Source organism: Cibotium barometz, chromosome 54, assembly GCF_041138505.1.
Source record: "Cibotium barometz isolate CiBa-2024 chromosome 54, ASM4113850v1, whole genome shotgun sequence".
Taxonomy (NCBI): Eukaryota; Viridiplantae; Streptophyta; class Polypodiopsida; order Cyatheales; family Cibotiaceae; genus Cibotium; species Cibotium barometz.
In genome coordinates this window covers 4,672,107-4,693,846 of record NC_141099.1, presented here as the reverse complement: position 1 = coordinate 4,693,846, position 21,740 = coordinate 4,672,107, and the positions used below count along the sequence as shown (strand labels likewise).

Below are 21,740 nucleotides of genomic sequence, written 5' to 3'. Positions count from 1 at the left end.
TTCCCTTTTACGCTTCTCCTCTACCTGTGCCTCATTATTTTGGCATTTGGAAATATAGGCATGAATGGATAAAGAATCCACAGGCTCCTCCCAGCCAGTCTCAAGACGTATACAATCACCTGCCTCATGCAAAGCTTGCTTTGACACTTTCTTTGACGCAATTAATTCCATTGTTGATGGCCAAAAATCCTCATTCTCATAATCCTCATCATTCTCAAATCCCTGCTTTAGTTGACCAACCTTTAATCCATAGGTTGCTGCCTCAACCATAGAAATGGCATGACTAGCAGCCATATCCTCTACCAGCTTTTTCATCCCTCCTTTCCCAAAGTTTGTACTCAATGGAAGACCAGTCTCTGTAAGATGGATTTTCCCATCTTTGAAAAACACGAGTTGATTTTTAAGAGCTTCTTTATAGCTAGCACAATCCTTCTTTGCATGCTCTGGGTCATCACACCATATGCATCTATATGTAAACCCTTCTTTGCTTTGAGGCCTTTGCATAGAAGCCTGCCCCAATGGTAGACCTTTTTCTTCAATCCTGGACATCTTCAATTTTAAGTCACGCATACCCTTGATAAGCTCATCCATCGGCCCATCTATCTTTGGAATTGTAGCAGCTGGTTTAGATAGATTCTCAGGGGTGACAGCAGTTATGGGGGTTGCAGAGCCCATCACCATTTTATCCCTCCTCCGCTGCCGCTTTGCTAACATAGTGACTGCATCCTCAACATCATTCCAATCACTCTTTAATCCCTGCTCTGTATCCTTATCCTCAAGGAGGATTTCCAATTTCTCCTGGAGATCTTTCCCAGCTGCTTATAAGAAGAGCTCTGTTTTTTCTCTGTCCAAAGTTGCACGCTCTATCCTTGACAGCTGGGCATAGCGCTTCTCAAACTCTCTTAGCAATTCTGTGGTGGCAGAAATTCCCATTTTAGGTTTTGTGACCCATTCCAAGAAAGTTCGTTTGGTCACTCGCTCAGAATCCTCCATGAAGTATTCATCCTTTAAAGCAAGCTTGAACTCCTCCCAATTTCTGCCACCATGTGCTGTCTGCAATCCTCTTATGCGCTCTCTTATTTCAGGAACACATACCAGCTCGAAACTTCGAACCATATCCTCCTCAGTCACCCTGTTTAGCTCCATCTCCTTTATATAATTGCGCAAGTACTTTGTAATGTCCTTCCCATCAAATTGATCCACCTTTTTCACAATTGATTGTAATGCCTTGGTCGTGGAAATTTGTCCCCTCTCAGCAGCTTGTTGCTGTTGCATGTACATGGTAAACATCTGAAACATCTGCATAACTCCGGGGTCAAAATGAACCCCCTGACCCTCAGAATTCTCAGCCATAGCTTCCCTGTATATTTCACCACACTCTCACCCCAGCAGTTTCACGTCGGGTTCACCAAAGATGTCGTGAAGTGTGCGGTACAGCCAGGAAAGTACGAGACTTCTAGCTGTGAGAGTGAATGTCAAATCTAACAAGGAAACTCACACACAAAATTTCCCAAGGAGTATTGAACATCACTATTTCCAATGACAAATACATGTGTCGATTCACCTCAGTACATCCTTGAATTCATCCTGATGATTGCACAAAATTGCATACCAAGTGTTTGTTCCTTTACTCACTGACTTCTCTCTCGAAATCCTTTGAACCATTCACATGTAGGCATAACAAGGCCTTCCAATTTTTCCAATATACATGTGACCAGTTACATCCTTTACATCCAGTGCCATCAAAACCATTATTTCGAGATGCTCTTTATCACCTAAAAACCTGCCTTAATATTCTAACATCTCACAAGCAAAATAGCATAGCATTTGAACCACATAATCTTGTAATTTTTGAAAGTTCCCTATCTTGCATTCTAAGCCCGGCTAAATAGAATTTGAAATCCAAGCTTTAAGGTTCTCCAAAGTAATTAAAAAAAAAAACTTATACAAGACCTCATTCCAAAGCTTTTTGGAGGGAAACCTTTTAAAAAAAACATTCGCTTATCTCTTTTAAAGAAAAGAAACGAATTTTAGATTTCGCTTCTTTTTCTTTATTCGCCACCTCGTTGTAGGCGTGAGGACAATGTAACATGAAGCATGAAGGGTTTTCTGAGAATCGTATCTCCTTATCACTCTTCAATTCCTCTTTAGTTTGAGACCCAGGACATCATGTACAGTCGCCGCCGTCAAGAAATTGGGAGCACTGGTCATCTTTCCCTCTGGTTATGATTTCTGCAGACTGGTTTTCTTTCGCCCCCACGAACTGGTTATATCCCTCTGATTCCCGCAAGAGATGCGGCGTTCATCGCCTTTTGCAGCTTAATAGTCGGCCTTGCCCATTTCCAAAAGACTGCGCATGCCTTTTTTTTAATATCCAGAAAATTCTAATTAAAAGAAAATCACTCACTCTTCCACGTATGCTGCCCCTTATCCCTTTAATGTAATATTCTTAACCTTAACATTAAGGTAAGGTCCTCAATGCAAAGTAGTTCACCTAATTTAATTCCCCCACATTCAACTTCGGCACTGTGATGTCCATTAAATCTCCATTGGCACTGTGATGTCCATTAAATCTCCATTGGCACTGTGATGTCCATTAAATCTCCATTTCTCTTGACGCCTTCATAGTTTATAAATCATCATATCGGCCCATGTGATTTATAGAATCCCCAATTGTTCATTCAAGTATTTCTCCATGTCTTCATAAATGCATTCCTTTGTGCATTGGTATGCCCTCATGCCATCATATATAACTGGATGCTTCTAACTTGCCCATGAGCTCTGAGTAACAGCAAAAACATCATCCTCCATACTCATATACAAAAACTCCTAGATCTGGCTCAGCCTCAGCTCGTCTTATTGAACCTCATTTACAATATGAACATATGTACATGGCATCATATAATGACTCGTCATGGCACTTAACCCCATGCATCTGGATGTGTATTTGATGGCCTCACATGCACGGTTTCACATCATAGACGTGCCATGGCACGACAGCGTGTATAGGACCTCCCAGACGCGCTTATACACGGGTGTATAGCCGCGTTCTGTTCAGTTCAGATGTACTCAGACGCGTTGATACATGCGTCTATACACGCGTTTCTTTAATTTAGATGCGCTTATACACGCGTAACTGTCAGTTTTAACGCGTTAATACACGCGTATTTTACAGATTATCTGCGTATATACACGCGATAATTACCAGTTCTGACGCGTTTATACACGCGAACAGAGAGCAAAAAAAAAATCCAGAGAGTGCTATTTGGTGCCTGAATACTGTTCCAGCATTCCAGCACCCAATAACACTCTCTGGATTTTCTTTTTTGTGCATTAGACCATCCACGAAGAACATATGCACGAGGGAGATTAAGACAAGAACGACATGAATGCATACATTGTCAATACACGATTCAAGACAGACATGAATGTAATACTATCGATTCACGATTCAATATTACTATCAAAATTTCATACATGTATACAAGGGAGTCCATATCTCGAAGTAGCCCATGGCTTCAGTTTACAAAAAAATATATACAACCACATCCTCAATATGGAATGTGATACTATAAGTCTGAGTACTACTCAGACCCAGATGATGACTCGGTGCTCCCTCCATGCTCAAATGAGCTCACATCGGTCGGAATGTCCGATGAGTAGTGCTCACGTCCACCCTCTGCAGTGTGGCGGCGGGTGGATCATCAGCAGCTTGTGCCTGTTCAAGTAATATATAGTATATAAGTATATATATATGTAATTCAATAAACCAAAATCATTCGTTTAGAATTTTCAAGTACCTGTCGACCGTATGGTCTCATGGCCATCTCAAACTGCGCGTCCGTAATACGTCCCTCGGCTCTGAAGATGGCCCACGTGTCACGTCTGCTATGCCGGCGAGCATACGCAGTATCGTGGGTTGTGGGCTTCCTCCCCGTAACCCGTCGCTGTATCATAATCAACACAATTTGTAAGATTAAAACAATCATAGAATCAATGAATTAAGTAAACAATCAAATAAAGTGGCAAGATACTTACGAACTCTGCCTCCCATGACTCGATGCCGCCAGATCCGAAATGCGAGATCCAATGGTCTCCATCTGGATCCGTCGTGCCTCCACATGCTGCCTGCTCTTCACGCCACCCTCTGCTCGTTTCTTTGCCTCCTTCCACTCACGTTTGTGCGCAGTGGGGCAGGTTTCTCGGCAAGATAGCCACCCGCCGCAGCTACATTTAGCCGGTCATCGTACGCGAGTTTTTTAAGGTGAGATCTTTTATTACTTAAGATCTGCCTTATTCGCGTCCTTCCCCATACATCCGAGAATGTAGCATGTGGGGGATTGGGCGACTATGTACAGCCTCTATCACCTCCCCAACTAATCGGCTATTTTGATCTTTAAATTTAAAAAAATAATTTCTATATGAGTTTGATACTACCCCACACATGTACTCCATTACCTCCCTCCCCCTCGCATCCATCACTATCCCGCCCCTATCCATCACATCATAGCAGATCACTCTCTCCACCTCTCTCATCTCCTCCTCTTTCGAACTGTCTCCTCTAACTCTTCTCCCTCTATCTCCTCTCTCACCGCGTGCCCTACTACCTCCCCCACCTCCCCCACCTCCCCCACCAAAGCACCTGCCGCATCCTCCACTCCCACTCTTCCTACTGCTGCGGGTGGAGTCACGACTGGGGGATTGTCTACGTGACGGTGGCTGTGAGCCCTGACGTGACGGTGGCTCTGAGGGAGCACGTGATGGTGGCTGTGAGGGTGTGCATGAGTGTGTCTGGGACGAGGTATGTCTCCTCGGTGGACATGGAAGAGGAGAAGCTGCATGCCGTCTCGTCGGACTCGTAGGAATAGACGGCACTGGAGTGCCCTGGTGGATACTCGCGGTAGGGGTATAGACACCAGGCAGGGAAGGAGGGGGATGGGCATACATATACTCTGTAAGCTCAACTGGACCAGGATGGCGCCCAAAATGATTCAGCATCTCCATCAGCCAATTGCTGTACGCAAATGGATCGGATGAAGAACTTGGAATATCCATAAAGAACCTGCAAAAATAATCCTCATGTACATCATGGGCTGTCTCTTGACTCACACAAATATCATCATTCAAGTCAGTTGTGTTGCCTGCAAACCATAGAAACAGGAAACGCAGTCTCGTGTATACACCCGTGCAGAAACGCGTGTATGCACCCGTCAAAAAATGCGTGTATACACCCGTCCAGAAACGCGTGTATATCCGCGTGAACAGACTTTGCAGACAGGATACACGTGCTTTTACACGCGTTTCTACACGCGACCTGCGCAAAAAAATTTTTCAAAGGGACCGACCTCCGACAAAGTGTCCTTATAAAAGGTCCACTGTCGCCCCTGTCAGAATCATTCACCCAATCGTGTGCACAGAAGCAAAAGGACAGAGACAAACCCAAAAAGCAAAGAGAAAATAGCATAAACAAATCTGAGGAAGGAGACAAGGCAAAGGACAAATTGACTCACCTCTGAAAAAGTGAGTCTTCTTTCTTGCTCGGTTTCCTCCCGTGTGTGCTCCTTCTCTGCTCCCTCCTTGCACTTAGGTTTCGTTTCTGTTGGAAGAGGCGAAAACGAAAGCAGTGTTGATATGTTAGTTCAAAATCTATATTTGGGGAAGGCGGGCTATTTTTAGTTTAAACAGACCGTCGCGTTTATAAACGCGTGTATGTTCGCGTGTATGGTAATTTAGCTACGTTTATACACGCGTTTTGCAGGAATTACCCGCGTTAATACACGCAATTTTTAGGAAATAGCCGCGTTAATACACGCAATTTTTAGGAAATAGCCACGTCAATACACGCGATTTTTATACTTTCATTAAAAACATATTATGATTTTGTGTTTTCTGGTTTGTACATAGGATGTCATCAACCTCTTCAAGCAGTTCTGGGGAAGATGAGACAATGCGTCATCGTAATCGCGATGTGTGGTTGGGACAACGGATCAAATGTATGTGTAATCGATATCAAGGATGCATTGTACGAGCACGTCGAATTACCTTGAATCACATCTCCATGTATGGAGAATGGAATCAAACAGGTTTAGAGGTGAGTAGATGTAAATTGATGGTATTCAAATGACTCATGGTATCCAAATTAAATTAATAGAGTTATAATATATAAATTCTAATTGAAGCAGGATGCAGTACCACACCCTAACATGGTACCCTACGCACGACGAGAGCACGCAAAGCATCGACGAGATGATGCTGGAGCTTCGGGATCTATTGTCAGAGATGAGTGGGAAAGGGATGACAATAGCCCTGCACCCCACGAAGTTGTGGAAGAGGAGGTGCTTGATGATATGGTGCGGAATCTTTTTAAGGATGATCCCAAAGGTATGGACGACGACGATATGGAACAAGAGCATCTTTACAAGGCTTCATCGACACCGGTGTTTGAAGGGTGCACATTCTCTGTTTTACGTGCTTCACTTGAACTACTCAATATACAAACAGTTTATGGATGGAGCAATGCAAGTCTTGACGCATTATTGAAGTAAGCATTCTAACTTACAAATTTGAATTAGTGGTTTAAGGTTTAGGATTTAAGACTAATTATAATTGATGATATTGGATGCAGGCTATTATCAAACATGCTTCCAAAGGGAAATAGACTACCCACCTCAAGAGACATAGCGAGGCGCTATGTGACATATCTTGGAGGATTGGATTATGATCGCATACATGCATGCGTCAATGATTGCATTCTCTTTCGTGGGACGCATAAGGAGGCTCGACATTATCCCACTTGTGGTGAAGCAAGGTATAGAACAGATATGAAGAGTTTTGATGTACCTCGTAAAGTCTTGTGACACTTTCCTATAATTCCTCGCATCAAACACATGTTCAAGTGCAAATCCATAGCAGAGCTCATGTCATGGCATTCCTCACATCGATCGGATGATGGCATGTGGAGAATTCCCGCAGACACTCCTGCTTGGAAGCATATTGAAGATGAGTGGCCCAGCTTTAAAACACAGCCCAAAAACTTGAGACTTGGCCTAGGTATGGATGGAGTGAATCCATTTGGTTTCAAAAGCACCGCATACAGCGTGTGGCCAGTTGTGTTGGTGAATTACAACCTTCCACCATCAATGGCGATCAAGAAGGGACATCTTATGTTATCCCTTCTAATTCCAGGGAAACATAAAGTCAAGCATATGGATGTTTATCTTGAACCATTGATTAATGAGTTGGAGGAACTATGGAGAGGTGTTGCGGTGGTGGACATTAGTAGGCCTCCCTCCTCTCGACACTTCGACTTAAAAGCAGTGTTGATGTGGACAATGCATGACTTTCCAGGATACATCGATTGTTCTGGTAAGAATTCTAATTACCTCCCTACTCTAATACTATTGGCTATATATATTAATTATACATATTGACTTTATTATTCTAACTTTTATTCATATTTTAACAGGTTTAAAAACATCGGGTAAACATGCATGTCCTGTTTGTGGCCCTTCGTTTTTAGTACATGAGTATGCTGACGGTTTATGTAAGACCATATTCGATAATCATCATCGATTTCTCCCCTCAGATCATCCTAAATATGTTGCTAGTAAGAGTAACATTCCTCCACAAATACTTCGTGCAAAAGATTGGAAGCGTATTTGGGAGTCTACAACTATTCTTCCTCCAGATGGCATGAACAGGTATAGTAATGTTTTTTCAATCTTGTTTTGTGTAGTCTCTAATTGGATTAAAGGTGATTTAGAGCAATCCCTTGTGTAGGTACTCCATTTGGCAAGGATGGATCTTATTGAAGATGAGATCGAACCCTAACCAATCCGTCACTGTACGTTCTAAATTGATGACATTTCTATCATCTCATATGCATGATTTATTTTTGAATATATTTCATTGTTGTAAATGCATGTAGTGGGATTATGTAATGATGTATACTGTAATGTACTATGAGATGGTTTAAAGAAAATAGTTTTTAATTTTGTAAAGGAATTCAATTTTTCTTCAGTTTTTCTTTACCATGCGTGTATTAATCCGTGTATAGTGGCGTGTATTAATCCGTGTATGGTAGTGTGTATTAATCCGTGTATAGTAGCGTTTATAGATGCGTGTATTACTGCATGTATATAAACGCGCGTTGATAAATGCAAATATACACGCGAACTTAAATGATAAAATACACGCGCCCGATTCTATTCAAATACAGGCGCGACCATACACGCGCTCGTAATTTATCGCGTGTATGAAACGCGTGTATGGCAGCATTGTCTTGTAGTGTGTGTGATGCATGACCACCATACGATGCCAAATATCCAAGCCACTCACCCTAACATGTCTCTCAATCCAACTAGTGGCCCTGTGGACAAAACAAATGAGGCATCACCATCCAACCGTCGACACTCTAGATGACCTATGAAACTCTACTAAGTCCAAGAAAACAATATCGGCCGCCCAACTTACCGGTCTCCATTGTGGACATACTCTCTACCCTTAGGACAAAATATCCTGAAGTGATCATGTACCTGAGTGTACATGGAGTTTTTTTGTCCATAAGCAAAGTCTCTACCTATGGCCACATAGTCCCCCACAATGGCCAGATGCACTAGATGCAACAAAGCTTTGTTTGTGTGCGCCAACAAAAATGAATGTGCATGTCCTCTTGGGGCGACACGAGTGCTGCTATCACACCCTATAACGAGAGAGAGAGAGAGAATGGAGAGAGAAGGGTGTAATATAGTAATGTGTGTAAGGGAAAGAGAGATATTACGGTCATGGTAAGAAGACAAAATAGAGAGAGAGAGAGGCATGGAAGAAGAGATCATGGATGCATGAAGAGAGAAAACTGATGTTTGAGTTGTGTGAATGATTGTGAAAGGAGCGGAGTTGGGCATACGGAGAGAGAGTGAGAGAGAGCATGGAGAGCGAGCATGGTGAGGATCATTACCTAATAAGGAGCCATCATCCTCATCATCAAGCAGGGAAGTCTCCTTTTCACTCATCTTTTGTCTTTTTGCTCTTTGATGATTACCCTCCCAAACATAAAACATATGATTGGACAAATGTTTCAAGCAAGGATGCAGGCTCAACTCATCTTCAAACTCCCTGTTCACATCTAGCCAAATGGGATCCCAAGTAGCCATAATCTTGGCAATCACCAAACTAACCTCACCCTAGTTAGCAAATGGAAACTATGAAAACCCCCTTCTTAGGCACATATCCCTCCTTACCAAATGCAATCTTTAACCCAGATAGATCATCCCTAAGTCCTCTCACCTTTGCATAAGGAAGCATGCGACACAATGGAATGGGTGACACTCAAAGCAACTGAGCACCTTAGTTTTTTTAAGAATATCCTCCCCCTCAACCACAGACATACCACTCTCATCATTCACATAAAAGCATTAAAAAGCCATTATTTTGGCCTCCAATTAGACAAGCATAAAAATTACTTCTATCACTCAAAGCTTCTTGTCGCAAAACATATGGGATGATCTAGAGTTGAGCTTCATACTCATCAACAATCTGGCCATCCTCACCATCTCAACCCAACCCATCATTACCCTCATGCACCTTAATAGTAGGCTCATCCCGTGGATCTTCCACCATCATCTCAAGTGTTGATCTCCCACCTCTTCTTTGTCTTTGGGAGCTAGTCCCAAGGCTTGATGTTGCACTAAAACAACATTAGAGACAAGCACGCAAGAAAAATGCCAAAGGTCACTTCACATTGTATAAGCATGTCATGAAAGTCATGCAAAAACATTGTTAAAGAGGTTTCCCCTCTTTCGGGGGGTTCGAGGCATTTTGCAAAACAAGAATCTCCATTGTAAAAACCACAAAAACAAATGTTCATCATACAATCCCCAAAACATTCTCTCTCTCACTCTGTCCCTCTCTCTATCTCTCTCTAACACTCTACATCTCTCTCTCACCTAGCATCCAATCTTTCTCTCTATCTCTCTCACACATGCTCTTTCTCTCCCTCTTTCTCAATATCTCTCTCCCTCTCAATATCTCTCTCCCTCTCACTCTCTCTGCCTGTTTGGCGAGAGAGAGAGAGAGAGAGATTGATCACACTATGTAAAGGGTTGAAATCAATTATATTAACATTTGAACCATGTATCAGAACCACACATATAAATTATAAGGAAATAAACAAGAGGGTGAGGAAGAGCATATATAGTTTTTTGTAGACAATGATTTTTGTTGCAAGCCTTGTGGGAAACCAGTCTATATTGAACACATTTGACCACATGAAAACAATATTCAATGACAAACATAGGCATTTGAATACATCTGTAGGCATGCAAATCTCTCTCTCTCTCCCTCTCTCTCTCTCTCTCTCTCTCTCTACCTACTCAAAACATCCCACATCGACGTGGGCTATTCGAGCAAGAAGAGAGAGAGAGAGAGAGAGAGAGAGAGGGAGAGAGGGAGAGAGAGAGATTGAGAGAGAGGGAGAGAGAAAGAGAGAGATTGAGAGGTTTTCTCTTTTACAGAGATCTTGGCACAACATCAATGGTACATGGGGATAAAATATACTAGGGATGCCATTCAGGGCTGCTTCAGGGCTGCTTTGACAGCCTTTGTGTACCGCAAGGTGCTCCGCCTTTAAAGTCAAGCCCAAAAACGCAACATTGGCGGGATGATCATCAATTACATGTATGTGGATGTGCAGAGAATTGGGGACTTTTCCTAGTATTTACATGATAGTTGGGTTTTGCCCTTGCAAATTGTATTGGATTCTGTATAGAAGTGTCGGGGTGGCCTTCATTGCAACTATAGCCCACGCGCGTCAATGCGGGATGTTTCGACCAGGCAGCAGAGAGAGAGAGGGACAGACAGAGAGATTGAGAGCTTTTCTCTTCTTGGGCTCTAAGTTTACAGAGAGCTTGGCACAGTGTGAGATCCCTGTCCTCTCTGCGCATCAAAATTTGGAGAGCTAGCAGCAGAAGTAGCAACCTTGTGTGTAGGGCAAAGCTTCCCACTCGGGGCCTCACCCACGAATGTCCGGACAAGAGACTAATCCCTCGATTCTTCCAAAACTGAGCCCGGAAAAAACTTCCCTCACCTAGAAAGCATAGGCGATTCCTCCAAGAAAATCTTCTAACGTAGTCAAGAGCCTTAACTATCCTTTGTATTCCGATCGAACCCGCACATCACATGGCCGGATCAAAGGAGGAACTTGCACTTGGTTCATAGAGACCAACACTTGGTTCATAGAGACCAACACTTTTTTCCCCATCAAAAAGAGGCACAGCCGTTGATTCTTTTCCATAGAACAAGGATTATCCTGTGACTTACTTCAACTATCATAGCTTGAACAGAATTGAATTTTATTATAGGAATCCATCATTCCAACTAACCCAATCCAATCCCATGGGTTAGCCAACCATCCAACCAATGTATTGATGGGATCCATTATAAAAATTTGGTTATGTTTTGTCGCCCCCACGGGTACCAAGGAAAAGAGTTCCCAAGGCCCCTAGCCGGCACTCATGCAAAAATTAAATAGACTCACCACTTACACACCCAATATGAAATTGCCTTTTTCTTAGATTCAACTATTTCCAAAGAGAATTGCAATAAAACCCCACAGTGTTTCCATCATAATCCTCAGTATTCCATTTCCAGGGTCCAAATTCCAACTTTTCCTTTTTCCAACCATAAAATCCAAATTCTGGTCATTCCTTCCTCAACGTACCTATGGCATCATCGGCAACCAGAATGCTCACCACCTAGTCAGTCCCTCTAGGCTCACCTAGTATTTCACTCAGGGGCCTTTTCAATAGTTCCTAGCCCATAGTACCCAAGAGTATAATCTCATAAAATCCATATGGATTCTCCGTTGGAAGATCAGCTAGATACCCCAACAAGATCCAGTTACCAAAAAAGCCATGGACTCATCCGTTGAAGACCAGCAAGGTCAACCAACCAGATCCATGCCCGTGTTAAGAAAACAACTCCAACTCAATGTTTCATTTCTTCCTCGATGCATGTGTGGGTATCCTGGGTGACCCAGAGCCCGAGCACTGTATGGTCACCACCATCTAGGCTCCTTCGTAATAAGTGACCTAGCGCTTCACTCATAGGCCTCTTCCTTGGCCCCTCATCCACCGTACCAGAAGCTCACCATTTTAACTAAACCGAGGCTGGTCAAGACCTTGGCCGACCTTGCCACGTGAGACGTCCTTCTTTGACTCTCCATCAGCTATACGCAACATTTTCTAGTTAGGTTCCCACGACCTCATTCCATAAGATAGTCAAAATGCTTCCCCCAGCATTCTTGACATAAAATAATCTTTAAAAAACACGTTTTAAATACAGTTTCCAAGCAAAATTCCCATCTTTCCACATCATTCCTCATCATTCCTCATCATTTCATATCATTCCTCACATCATTTCACATAATTCATCATCATTTCTCATCATTCCACATCATTTCTCATCATTCCACATCATTTCTCATCATTCCATATCATTCCACATCATTCCACGTCATTTCACATAATTCAGCATCATTTCTCATCATTCCACATCATTTCTCATCATTCCACATCATTCCACATCATTCCATATCATTTCACATCATTTCTCATCATTCCACATCATTCCATATCATTTCTCATTATTCCACACTTTTCCACATCAATTCAAATCATCCCACATCATTTCCGCGTTCATTCACATCATTCCACATTCATTCACATCATTCCACATCACCCCACATCATTCCACATTCATTCACATCATCTCACATCATTCCACATTCATTCACATCATCCCACATTCATTCACATCATCCCATATCATTCCACATTCATTCACATCATCTCACATCATTCCACATTTATTCACATCATTCCACATTCATTTACATCATCCCACATCATTTCCACATTCATTCACATCATCCCACATCATTTCCACATTCATTCCCATCATTCCAATCTCTACAAACAAGATGGTCTCTTTTTGCTTTGAGCAAATCACGTGTGATTATCAACTTTCCTTGATTTAGCTATCAGAATTTTTGTTCCACAATCAACGAGGTTAAGAGTACATTTATTTTACTTTTTATACCGACGAAACTTTCTAAGTCTCAGCCATTACTTGGCTTAGTTAAAGACAACTTTTTCTCAACTCAATTCAATTAAGTCTAAATTCCCATTCACCTTCCGATCCTCGATCCTTTTAAGAATTCTAGAATCCTTTTCGAGGGAGTCTAGGAATAAGTCAGTCAACAAGTATTTACATTCATCCAACTAAGCATGTTTCTGGTCTTTTTTTGGGAAATCCTTTTCTCGTTCAAAATGTATTTAAGATTCTATTTCTTGATAATCTAGATGTATACTTCATAATTCCAAAAGTTAATTATGTTCGTGATTCCTCTTTTTGATTAAAATTTTATCCATGTTTTCTCGATACACCCCTATGAATATTTTCACATTCTTTTCTCTATTTTCCAAAATAAAATATCACGAAAATCCCTCTTTTAGCATAAAATATTTATGCACACATTCTAATTCATTTTTATCTAAATGAATTATATTCATAATCCCATTTAAAAATTAGAGAAGAATTGTACATAACGTTCTCGTAATTTCTAAAATGAATAATGCTCAAAACTCCACTTTTGGCATAAAATTTATTATGCATAAATTTAAATTTATTTTCTAATGATAAATTTTTCGCCATAGTTTCCCCGCATTTTCTATGAAATGAGAATTCTCAAAATTCCACTTTTAGCATAAAATTTATTTTATGCATAAATATAAGCATAATTGCATCTAAGCATCTTGTTATTTGAAAATTTTTAAATTATAATTTCCAAATGCAAATAAATATATGAATGTTATTATAAGCTCTCTTTCATCATAAAATGAATAAATATAAGATTTCTTATCATAAAAACAAGCTTAAATAAATTAATCTCATTCTAAGTAGGTTAATAATCATAAAAATATTTAATCTTCATCTCTAGCTTGTTAGGTTTAGAGTTTTGGTAAGAAAATGAGATTAGAACTAAGATTTATCCTTCCAAGAAGGATTTAACCATAAAAATGAGTATTCTTTCAAAAAGAGAGATTACAAATAAAAAACAATACATTTAGATTACCTTTACTTCATTTAAACAACATAAATAAATAAGGGCATGGTTCTAAGAAGAAACCATGAATTAGAATGCTTCCCAAGCATGTAGTGAGGTTGGGAAGAAGATTACCATCCAAAGAAGAGAGTAAACATCATTGTTTAGGCTTACCCTTGGTTTTTCGCTTGATTCTTTAAAGAGATGTGTAGCCCTCAAAGAAGAGGCTTGGCCACCAAGAGAAGAAGAGGTTGAATGAAGCACCAAAGCTTCACAATGGAGAGGCAAGGTAGAGGGATAATGGAATTACACTAAAATGAAAATTACACTACCATGTAAATACACTAAGATGAAAATATAAAGGAATGGGGATCTATTTATAGGTGAGGGAGGCCATCAATCAAGTCGAACTGGGATCTAGAGGCTTCTAGCTTAAGTTTGATCCAATTTGGACAAGTTTTAGACTAATTATGCCCACTTTTTGATCTAGTTTGACAGAGAAGAGATGAGAGATGAAATATCTAGCCACTTTATGATTTTTTTTGAATACAAAATGGCCTCCTTGATTTGATTTATAGGCGCGTCCTTGATGAGGGGTTCTCTCCTGAGGTGTCAAAATTTACATTTTTATACTACTTAAGTACTAGTACTAGTCAACTCTTCATCTTATGTGAGAATTTATTCATTTTTGGTGAATTTTCTTTTCTTCTTGCATTTTTATTATTCAAACACTTAGATTAATCCTATAGGCCCATTAGAACACTCTTTGGACCTTAATCCATAATTTTTTGAAAATAGGTACCCCTAGGCTAAGGTGTCCAGTGCACATATTCAATTAATTTCTAATGCACATTGGAAAACTCTTTTTAAACTTTTCCACTTTCCAACCATAAAATCTGAATTTCGATCATTCCTTCCTTAGCATACCTATGGCATCATGGGCAACAACCAGAATGCTCACCACCTGGTCAGTCCCTCTAGGCTCACCTAGTACTTCACTCAGGGGCCTTTTCAATAGTTCCTAGCTCATAGTATCCATGAGTATAATCTCATAAAATCCATATGGACTCTCCGTTGAAGATCAGCTAGATCAACCAATGAGATCCAGTTACCAAGGACTCATCTGTTAAGACTAGCAAGGTCAACCAACCAGATCCATGCCTGTGTTTAGAAAACAACTCCAACTCAATGTTCCATTTCTTCCTCGATGCACGTGTGGGTATCCTGGGTGACCCAGAGCTCGAGCACCTTATGGTCACCACCCTCTAGGCTCCTTCGTAATAAGCAGGTGACCTACCACTCCTTCGCAGGTGACCTACCACTCCACTCATAGGCCGCTTCCTTGGCCCCTCATCCACTGTACCGAAAGCTCATCATTTTAACCGAACCGAGGCTAGTCATCAAGACCTTAGCCGACCTTGCCACGTGAGACGTCCTTCTTTGACTCTCCATCAGATATTTGCAACATTTTCCACTTAGGTTCCCATGACCTTATTCCATAAGATAGTCAAAATGCTTTCCCCAACATTCTTGACGTAAAACAATCTTTAAAAAAAACAGGTTTCACATGCAAATACAGCTTCCAAGTAAAATTCCCATCTTTCCACATTATTCCACATCATTCCTCATCATTTCACATCATTCCTCATCATTTCACATCATTCATTATCATTCTCATCATTCCACATCATTTTTTATCATTTCACATCATTTCTCATTATTACACACTTTTCCACATCAATTCACAACATCCCATGTCATTTCCACGTTCATTCACATCATCTCACAATATTCCACATTCATTCACATCATTCCACATTCATTCACATCATCTCACATCATTCCACATTCATTCACATCATCCCACATTCATTCACATCATCCCACATTATTTCCACATTCATTCACATTATCCCACATCATTCACATAATCTCACATCATTTCCACATTCATTGACATCATTCCAATCTTAACAAAAAAGATGGTCTCTTTTCGCTTTGAGCGAATCAGGTTTGATTATCAACTTTCCTTGATCTAGTTATCAGAATTAGGTTCCATAATCAACCAGGTTAAGAGTACATTTATTCTACTTTACATATCGATAAAACTTTCTAAGTCTCGGCCATTACTTGGCTTAGTTAAAGATAACTTTTTCTTGACTCAATTCAATTAAGTCTAAATTCCCATTCACCTTCGAATCCTCAATCCTTTCAAGAATTCGAGAATCCTTTTCCAGGGACTCTACAAATAAGTCAGTCACATAAGTATTTACGTTCATCCAACTAAGGATGTTTCTGGTCTTTTTTTCTGGGAAATCCTTTTCCTGTAGAATGTATTTAAGATTCTATTTCTTGAGAATCTAGACGTATACTTCATAATTCCAAAAGTTAATTATGTCTGTGAGTCCTCTTTCTGATTAAAATTTTATCCATGTTTTCTCGATGCACCCCTATGAATATTTTCACATTCTTTTCTCTATTTTCTAAAATAAAATATCATGAAAATATCTCTTTTAGCATAAAATACTTATGCACACATTCTAATTCATTTTTATTTAAGTGAATTATATTCATAATCCCATTTGAAAATGAGAGAAGAACTTAGATTTCTAAAATGAATAATGCTCAAAACTCCACTTTTGGCATAACATTTATTATGCATAAATTCAAATTCATTTTCTAATGATAAAATTTTTGTCATAGTTTTCCCGCATTTTCTATGAAATAAGAATGCTCAAAATTCCACTTTTAACATAAAATTTATTTTATGCATAAATATAAGCATAATTGCATCTAAGCATCTTGTTATTTAAAAAAATATCCAATTATAATTTCCAAATGAAAATAAATATATGAATGTTATCATAAGCTCTCTTTCATCATAAAATGAATAAATATAAGATTTCTTATCATAAAAACAAGCTTCAATGAATTAACCTCATTCTAAGTAGACTAATAATCATATAAATGTTTAATCTTCATCTCAGCTTGTTAGCTTTAGAGTTTTGGTAAGAAAATGAGATAAGAACTAAGATTTATCTTTCCAAGAATGATTTAACCCGTAGAAGTGAGTATTCTTTCAAAAAGAGAGATTACAGATAAAAAACAATACATTTAAGCAGCATAGGAGATTAACATTACTTCATTTAAACAACATAAATCAATAAAGCCATGGTTCTAAGAAGAAACCATGAAATAGAAAGCTTCCCAAGCATGTAGAGAGATTGGGAAGAATATTACCATCCAAAGAAGAGAGTAAACATCATTGTTTAGGCTTACCCTTGGTTTTTGGCTTGATTCTTTAAGGAGATGTGTAGCCCTCAAAGAAGAGGCTTGGCCACCAAGAGAAGAGGGCAATCTCCAAGAGAAGACGAGGTTTAGTGAAGCACCAAAGCTTCACAATGGAGAGGCAAGGTAGAGGGATGATGGAATTACACTAAAATCAAAATTACACTAGCATGTAAATACACTAGGATGAAAATACAAAGGAGTGGGGCTCTTTTTATAAGTGATGGAGTCACCAACCAAGTCCAACTGGGATCCAGAGGGTTCTAGCTTCAATTTGATCCAATTTGGACAAGTTTTAGACTAATTTGCCCACTTTTTGATCTAGTTTGAAAGAGAAGAGATGAGAGATAAATATCTAGCCACTTTATGATTTTTTTGAATAAAAAATGACCTCCTTGATGTTATTTCTAGGTGCCTTTTTGTTGAGGGGTTCTCTCTGTCATCCTGAGGTGTCAAAATTCACATTTTTATACTACTTAAGTACCAGTACTAGTCAACTCTTCATCTTATGTGAAAATTTATTCATTTTTGGTGGATTTTCTTTTTTTTCTGGCATTTTTATTATTCAAACACTTGGATTAATCCTATAGGCCCATTAGAACACTCTTTGGACCTTAACCATAATTTTTTAAAAATAGGTACCCCTAGGCTAAGGTGTCCAGTACTGCACATATTCAATTAATATCTAATGCACATTGGAAAACTCTTTTTAAACTTTTGTTTTTAGGGGAATTCATCTTAAAATAAAAGGGTAACTTTGTATCCAAAAATATCTCAAAATTGTTCTCTAGAATATTTTCTCCCTCTCTAGACCAAAACAAGGTCAACCAAGGTCTTTTTCCATTCTGAAGGGGAGGGGATGATTACAATAGACTAAAGGGGAGGTTCTTACATCATCAAAAGTTGGAGGGAGGAATCTTACACACATCGTTAGTGGTACATGGGGATTAATTTACTAGGGATGCATTTTCGGGTTGCTTTGACAGCCTTTGTGTACCACAAGGGGCTCCGCCTTTTAAGTCAAGCCCCGAAAAGCCTCAGTGGTGGCAGGGAGATCATGAATTACATGTCTGTGGATGTGCAGAGAATTGGGGACTTTTCTTAGTATTTGCATGATAGTTGGGTTTTGCCTTTGCAGATTATGTTGGCACTTGGGATTTTGTACAGAAGTGTCGGGGTGGCCTTCATTGCAACTCTGGCTACAAAAATGATCTCTATTATCGGCAACATTCCCTTGGCCAAGCTACAGGAGAATTATTAGGATCACTTTATGACAATGAAAAAGATAAGCGCATGATGCGGACCACTTCAAGAAATTGCAAGCATGGGAGGATACTGGGCTAAGCTGCTAGAAAGTTTGATAGAAGAAGAATACGGATGGTTGCAGAAAGATCTCTTTGCACAGGCAGTAGTCACGTTCATATTCTAATAGGGGGTGCCAATTTTTGTGTCTGTGATTGCCTTTGGCATAGCCACATTTTGCATTCTGAAAGAGTCTTTGTTGCGGAACTTTCTTGATCTCGTGGCTATGATTGCCCAAATGAAAGTCTCCTTGGGACCGAGTCTCAAGTTTCCTGGAAGAGGAGGAGCTGCCAAAGGATGCAGATCTTCTTAAGGTTCACAAGGGTGCCTCAAACATGGCAGTTGAAATCAAAGATGGTGTGCTCAACTGGGACCTATCTTTTGAAATGCCCACTCTCTCAAAAATCAATGTGAGAGTGAGCAAGGGGGATGCAGGTGGCCGTGTGCGAGAAGGTTGGGTCCTGGAAAGATGAGTCTTCTTGCATGCATTCTTGGGGAAATGTCAAAGCTCTGTGGCATGGTAAGATACCTAAACATTCACTAGATCTTAACAAATACTAAATCGGGTGACAATATAGAGTATTAATTCTATTCATCAAGGTTCCTCTCTATATGAGAGGGCTAGGTAGGTTTATAAAGTCCATATCTCTTTCCCTTTGGCTTGTTCCATGCAAATCCCTCTCAGAACTTTCCCGTGTGAATTGGGTCATATGGTGAGGCTACTACCCCACTGGGCACATCCTATTGAGGTTGGGTCTTGTCTGAAACTTGTCTTAGTGTAGTGCGTTGTGGTGATGTCTATTGGGTTCTCTAATCCTATGTCTGCTTGCTGTGTGGTTGGGTTTTAGAGGAAGTGACTTTATTTACCTCAATTCTGAAGATAAACCATGGTTGAAAATCATACTTGAATTGAGATAAACCATGATTCCAATCATGCTCGTATGATTGTCATCCAAACATCAAACAATTGAAAAAAATGCATACGATACTCGTGTATGTTATGTGTTCTTTTATAGGGCTTTTGAAGTAGCTGAAAGAAACATTTCTACAGCCTTGACCATATGCAATGAAGAGTTATGAAGTATAAAGCATTGAAGTCCTCTGAAGCCTTTACTGTGCATGTCATGCCTATTGGTCACTAGGAGCCTTTTTCTATAACATTTCTTGTTGCAGCTTGCTACAAGTTAACCTGTCAATCTTCTACTCCCCAAGAATCCAATGTCCTACTTTTTTGTAAGAAAATGGATCCAAAGGCATTAGAATGAAGCACATATAATACAAGTATGATTGGTGGAGGCTTAACGTTTGAAATATTATAAGTATGATTACAATATTATAAGTATGATTGCAAGATTGCAAGATGAGGTGCTAAACATGGGTCTGATATTCTACTTAGGTCATATTGGTTTAGCATATAAAGTGACTTTTATGACTCAACTCTTCAAGTGAACGTTTGTGGACAAAAAGCCTATGTCTCGCAGTTAGCATGGATCGAGACTCGCAACATAGAAGAAAACATTTTGTTTGGGAGTCCCATGGACAAAAAAAAGTATAAGATCATACTCCAAGTATGTGCACTAAAGAAGGACTTGACCGTGTTTTCCCATGGAGATTAGACAATCATTGGTGAAAGGAGTATTAACCTTAGTGGTGGTCCGAAACAATGGAGTAAACTTGCACGGGCTCTATACAAAGATGCAAATATCTATCTTCTTGAGGACCCATTTAGTGCAGTTGATGCTTACACTGGAAGTGAACAATTGAGCTATTTGCCTGCATACATGAGTATATATACTCTCCTCCTCCTTACCAAAAAGAAAAAGAAAAAAAGAAACTGCTACACGCATGTGCGCATTTACCAAGTTGTGTGTGTGTGTGTGTGTGTGTGTGTGTGTACACACACACACACACACATGTACACACAACTTGGTAAACGCGCACACACATGTAGCATATATTTTGGTTGGTATTGTTTGCTATCTAGGGTTGCGACTTTATCGTATGTAAAGCAGAATGGCTGCTTCTTTTTGTAGGTAAAAATATAATTATGAAATTTTGGTAAACATGCTACGACATAATACCTCCTGTGTTCTTTCTTTGGTGGATTCTTTCCTGGGGAGGCAAGTGTCTTTTTCTTTACTTAGGGCACATAGACAATCTAACAATGCTCATGTGTGAGAAGATTGGGACGGAAAAGACCGCAAAGATAAAATCTGCTTTAAAGAGTTTGAAATCTTTCTTTTGGAATTTGGTTCAAACTTCACTTGTCTAGCACTTTAACATGTGGGAATGTCTCTTTTAATGCTTCTTTGACTATCTAATAATACAGAAGAGTGAAGAACAATAATGCGGTGACATGCATAGTTTTCCTTTGGCACTTGCTCAAGGTAGGGCTTGGCTCGTTCGTAGTTGCTCGTAAAATGGGCATCCTCTTATAGATAGGACTTAGTGTTTGGACTTGGTTGGTATCAAAAGGTGAATGGATCCCGAATGTTTACATATGATGTGACCGACTTGAATATGGTGGAGATTGAGAGTGTTATTGCATTAGCACACTTGACATATAATGTAACAACTGTTACCAACTAGATGAGAATGACTACAAGGTTTTCATTGAATTTATAAAAAGTGTTGAGTAGACTATCATCTATTTTCATGTAAGTTGGTACCTTAAAAGAAGTTGGTACATGATGATATTATGAGAAGGTGGTTGCTAGAAACGTTAAGAGACCCTTTAGCATCACGCGTGCAAAATGTGGAGTGCCCTAAAAAGAGAGAATTTTTTGACATGCATAAGAGATGTGAAAGTCCAATAGCCTTTAGAAATAAAACGGGAAGTCAAAAAAGTTCCCCTTAACAAGGTGAGTCTGTGTTGATGCATTTCGTAGAATAACTTAAAATGATGACCACACTGAGTATATTCTTCAACCTTTGCATCCCATAGCCCTCATTGCTCTTGGTTGCTTAGGCTTTGGTTTATTAGTGCACCACATCACCAGGGCTTTAATCTGTTAAGTCCACTGACGTGGCATTAATGAACTAAAGCCAT

General features: G+C 39.8%; 1 pseudogene; it reads left to right on the top strand.

The window, feature by feature from the left end:
* The window catches only part of LOC147607794 (ABC transporter C family member 5-like), a 56,201-nt pseudogene extending 35,230 nt beyond the window's left edge, over positions 1 to 20,971 (top strand).
* The last annotated feature ends 769 nt before the right edge of the window (positions 20,972 to 21,740 follow it).